This window comes from Penaeus vannamei, chromosome 24, assembly GCF_042767895.1.
Source record: "Penaeus vannamei isolate JL-2024 chromosome 24, ASM4276789v1, whole genome shotgun sequence".
In the NCBI taxonomy this organism is placed as follows: domain Eukaryota; kingdom Metazoa; phylum Arthropoda; class Malacostraca; order Decapoda; family Penaeidae; genus Penaeus; species Penaeus vannamei.
In genome coordinates, this window is record NC_091572.1 from 18,258,675 (window position 1) to 18,263,674 (window position 5,000).

The 5,000-nt window shown below is 49.3% G+C and overlaps 1 protein-coding gene across 1 annotated transcript in view; it reads right to left on the reverse strand.

The window, feature by feature from the left end:
- LOC138859182 (ephrin type-B receptor 1-like) overlaps positions 1 to 5,000 on the reverse strand; it is a 374,244-nt gene that overhangs the window by 105,235 nt on the left and 264,009 nt on the right. The window lies entirely within an intron of this gene.

Below are 5,000 nucleotides of genomic sequence, written 5' to 3' on the forward strand. Positions count from 1 at the left end.
ACTCTTTAATCAAAAGCCCATTACGGTAAGTGATAACAAAGAGCCTGAGGGCGAGTGACGGCTTGGAATCAGAACAGACCGGGAGAGGGGGGAGGGGGAGGGGGAGGGGGGAAGAGAAACACATATGTATATAAATATACAAGAAAATATCAATAGAGATAGAGATATATACACCTATATCTAAGAGAACACGTAAAAACAGCCCAAAGAAACGGAGAGTTTAATCAAGAAAATGGGAAAAGTCTTGAAACGGAGTGGAGGGTAGGGGGGGGGGCAAGTAATGGACTGAAAAAGACGGAAAAACAAATACTGACAATAAAAAATTAAATATGAAAATTATGACCCAAACAATAAAAATGGAACGCCTAGGAGAAGGAAGAGGAGGAGGAGGAGGAGGAGGAGGGAGAGGATGGGAAGGAGGAAGAAGTAGAAGAAAAAAGAGAAGGAGGGGAAAAGAGAAGATCAAGATAAAAAAGAGCAGAGAAGAAAGAAAATGGAAGAAGAAAAGACAAACAAGGAAAACAGAGAGAAACAAAGACATATACAGTGAGTGCAAGCGTGTGACCAAGAGAAACAGAGCAAAATAAGGGGAAACCCACGCACGGGCATCGAAGGGGCAGCTGCACGAGCGACCAACTCATCCAAGAGAAAACGGAAAGGGAGAGACGAAGGGGAAGGGAGTGCTGGGCGGGGGAGGGGGGAGGAAGGGAGGGGAGTCTGGCCCCTTTACAGTTCCCCTCGTGTTTGTACATGCAAATGTTGTTTGTTCGGGGCAGTGCAGACCTTGCCGTCACCACACCGGCTTAGGAAGAATACAAAGCCCCAGGGAGTGTGCCGGGACCCAGGAAGAGCTTATATAAATCTAGGGAAAGTACAAAGCGAGTCCCATAAAGGTGAGGTGAGGAACTCAAGAAAGCTATTGAAGCTGGCGAGAATCAAGCAGAAAAAAGAGGACTAAAGGACGCGAGAGAGAGAGAGAGAGAGAGAGAGAGAGAGAGAGAGAGAGAGAGAGAGAGAGAGAGAGAGAGAGAGAGAGAGAGAGAGAGAGAGAGAGAGAGAGAGAGAGAGAGAGAGAGAGAGAGAGAGAGAGGAGAGAGAGAGAGAGAGAGAGAGAGAGAGAGAAGAGAGAGAGAGAGAGAGAGAGAGAGAGAGAGAGAGAGAGAGAGAGAGAGAGAGAGAGAGAGAATGGAGAGAGAGAGCGAGAGAGAGAGAGAGAGAGAGAGAGAGAGAGAGAGAGAGAGAGAGAGAGAGAGAGAGAGAGAGAGAGAGAGAGAGAGAGAGAGAGAGAGAGAACTCAACACAAATAGACTGACAGAAAGGGAGAGAGGCAAGAGCGAGAAGAAGGAACATGAAGAGAGGAAGGAGGCAAGTGGGAAGGGGCACGTGAAGGGGGGGGGGGGGGGGGACTGGAGTACCTCCGCCATCAATCACTGTCTTAATTACCTTTGCCCTTTGATTTTTTCCCCTTTTTACAAACCAGGATAATCCACATAAAGTAATCAGTGAGACATGGATGCAATATTCTCGTTGCGTGAGGAGGGGGGAGAGGACGAGAGGGAGAGGAGGAGGGAGGGAAGGAGTGAGAGAGGGAGAAATGACAACAACAGAGAAGGAATGAGGGAATGAAAGACCATTAGACGGACAGGAAGATACCGACGAGAAATAAAATAGAAAAGAGAGGGAGGAGAGAGAAGAGGAAGAGAAAGCAGGACAAAACTGAGGAATAGAGAAGAGGGGAAGAGAGGAGAGAAGGGAAGCGGAGTGGTTGAGAGGAGAGAAGAAGGGAGACAGGGAGACAAGGAAAGAAAGAAGATAGGAAGGAAGAAAGCGATACAGAGATCGAGAGAGAGAAAGAGAGAGATAGAGAGAGATAGAAAGAAAGAAAGAAAGAAAGAGAGAGAGAGAGAGAGAGAGAGAGAGAGAGAGAGAGAGAGAGAGAGAGAGAGAGAGAGAGAGAGAGAGAGAAAGGCAAGCAGAGAAAGAGAGAGTGTAGAAGAGACACATAGCGAGAAAGAGAGTAAGAGCGTGGCAGAGACAGAGAGTGTCCCCCAACCCAATCTATACAAACAGACATAAGTGCGCAACATAATCCCGCTGTCAGCTTAAATAACCGGGGACTTATCCCTCACGGAAGGAACCAACTGCCGGGAGACAATCACCTCGCCTTAGGATCGCTGGCCCTTAGAACTCTCCCGTTTTTTGCGCGCAATGATCTCCTTATTCTGTGGTTGAGGATTCTCCATCACGCCGTTCGGATGAAGCGGGCGGTGGCGCATGCTGTACAGCCCTTGTTTTTTTCTTTAACCTTATCTTCCACAATATCTCGCATCAATAAGAGCCACAGTCATCACTATCACCATAAGGATCATCATCTTTCAAAAACATCGCTCCTAATCGCATTAATATCATGATCGCCGCCAGCAAGCGAGAAAAATAACAATAACACGATTGGACAAGGGAAGCATAATGTAAAGGAAGAGGAGGAGGGGAAGAATAAATAAGGAGAAGGAGAAGAAGGAGGAGGAGGAAGACGAGAAGGAAGAGGAGGAGGAGGAGGAGGAGGAGGAGGAGGAGGAGGGGGGGGAGGAGGAGGAGGAAGAAGAGAAGGAGGAGGAGGAGGAGGAGGAGGAGGAGGAGGAGAAGGAGGAGGAGGAGGAGGAGGAGGGAGGGAGGGAGGAGGAAGACGGACGAGGGAGGAAGAAGAAGAGCAGCAAGCAGAAGAGAGGACGGAGGACGAGGAGGACGGGGGAGGATGGAGAGGGGGTAGGAGAGGAGGGAGCGAGAGAGGAGGACAGGGAGGGGGGGGGGCAGGAGGCTTGCAGTAGGCAACAGCAGAAGCAAGATGCTGCTTCTGCTTCTGCTAGCGGCGTCGACTGCTTCCATCTTGCGGTCTGAGACATATTTTCCGCCGATCATTAACATCCCGCGTCTGAGATCTTTATCTGGATAATAACAGGTGCGAGAGAGAACACCGGCAGATGAGACCGACGCCGACACAGATATTCATATATTCTCTCTCTCTCTCTCTCTCTCTCTCTCTCTCTCTCTCTCTCTCTCTCTCTCACTCTCTCTCTCTCTCTCTCTCTCTCTCTCTCTCTCTCTCTCTCTCTCTCTCTCTCTCTCTCTCTCTCTCTCTCTCTCTCTCTCTCTCTCTCTCTCTCTCTCTCTCTCTCTCTCTCTCTCTCTCTCTCTCTCTCTCTCTCTCCCTCCCAATCGTGTTTGTATGCGAAGAAAAGAGACCTGACGTGCGACACATGGAACACAAAAAGGGGAGCAGCGGCCCAAGGATGACCAACCTTAACAATAACAACAATAATACGAGAGGCGATACGAAGGAGGCAGCAGAGGGCGCGAGCGAAGGGCGTCCCCGCGGCGTGCCCGACATTCCGCTGCCAGCAATTAGCAGCGAATTTTGCCCTTCTGGAGGAGTCACCTGAAGCCGTCTGGAGGTCCCATGACAGGAAGCCACCCACAACCTGCTCCATGCGCAGAGGGTCGGGGGAGGCGTGGGACGGGTGGGGTGGGGTTGGAGGCGGCGGAGGAGGATGAAGAGGTGAAGGATAAAGGTGAGAGGAGGACGTATAAAGTGAAAGAGGCAAAGGAGGAGGAGAAGGGGAAAGAGGCGGAGGCAGAGAACAAGCACTACTACAACCACAACTGAAACTGTCGTGATAATGGAATCACCAATAACAGCAAAGAGAAGAAAACCCTGATAGGCAGAAGATGATGGCGGAGGGAGGAGGAGGGGAAAAGCCGCGGAGGAATATTATCAAAATTATGGCGGATCAACAAAAACAATACGCGGAATTGCCTTCAAGAACTTCGCATCCCTCTCGCTCCCTCCACCTCCCACTCCCCTCCCCCAATTTTCGTCCCTGTTTCGTTTCTTCATTTATTTTATCGTTCTCAATCTGCTCTCGCTCTCGCTCTCTCTCTCTCTTCATACTTGTTCTCATTCTCCCTAATGGCCCTCGATGTTAATACCAAAGTCTATATATGACAACAGAATTCAAGTGCGCCCGCACCCTCGCGAAGAAAGAGAGAGGATTAGGAAAGAGACGAAAAACAGGAATCACATCAGAACTAAAATGGAGTCGCCAGCTCCCGCTTAATCCCGCTTGTGATTAAGAAAATAAAGCAAAACGGGATTTTCTCGTCACCCCCGATTTAGTGGCCTATTATTAACGTCAGAATTAGAGACGCTGTGATACTCGGAATCTCATAAAGAGAAGCGAAAAAAATGAGGATGGATTTTAATTTTCAATTTCATCTTCGAGATTGGGGTCACATGCAAACATGATCTGACGTGACCTCTGTAGCTTTCTTGTGACTTTCAATTGGAAATGTAATGGATACTTTGAATGAGAAAGACAGTAATAGCAACAAAAGCTGATGGACGAAGAACCTTCAAAGCAGCGAAAATCATGTGACATTGAAAAAGCTTTACATGATTCAGCGACATGAAATGTAGAATCCTGCCATTCCTGTGCCAAAAAGTCTCACTCAAAGGCCAGGCACAAAGTTCACGGCTCACTTCGATTCGCTAGAAATAAGATTCGCCTGAACACAGGGGCTGTCGGGACAAAATCCGTGGCGCGCGGGCGGCGGCGAGCGGGACCTACGCCGCCCGTGCGCCCATCGCCACGTCTACCGCGCCTCCACCACAGCGACCGCCGCCGCATCCCTGCCACCGCGGCCGCCACTGGAAACTACTCAATAACCATGTGTCCGCAAGAAGTAGCACAGAGAGTCATTTATAAAGAATGCCGTATGCAAAACAGCCTATGATCAAGAACAGGCAGGGCCCCGGGCAGAGGCAGGAGGAGGGGCGGGGGAGGGCATTCTAAAAATAGCTCCTCTCCTTCTCGACTTTGAGGTTGGTAAGTGCGTCGGGCGCCTATGGAGGACGACACTTTTGAACGTTTCTCCATAACCTTATTTCCCTTGTCATTTTTTAACATCTTTATTTTATTCTATACCGACCGCTCCTGAAAAATGAG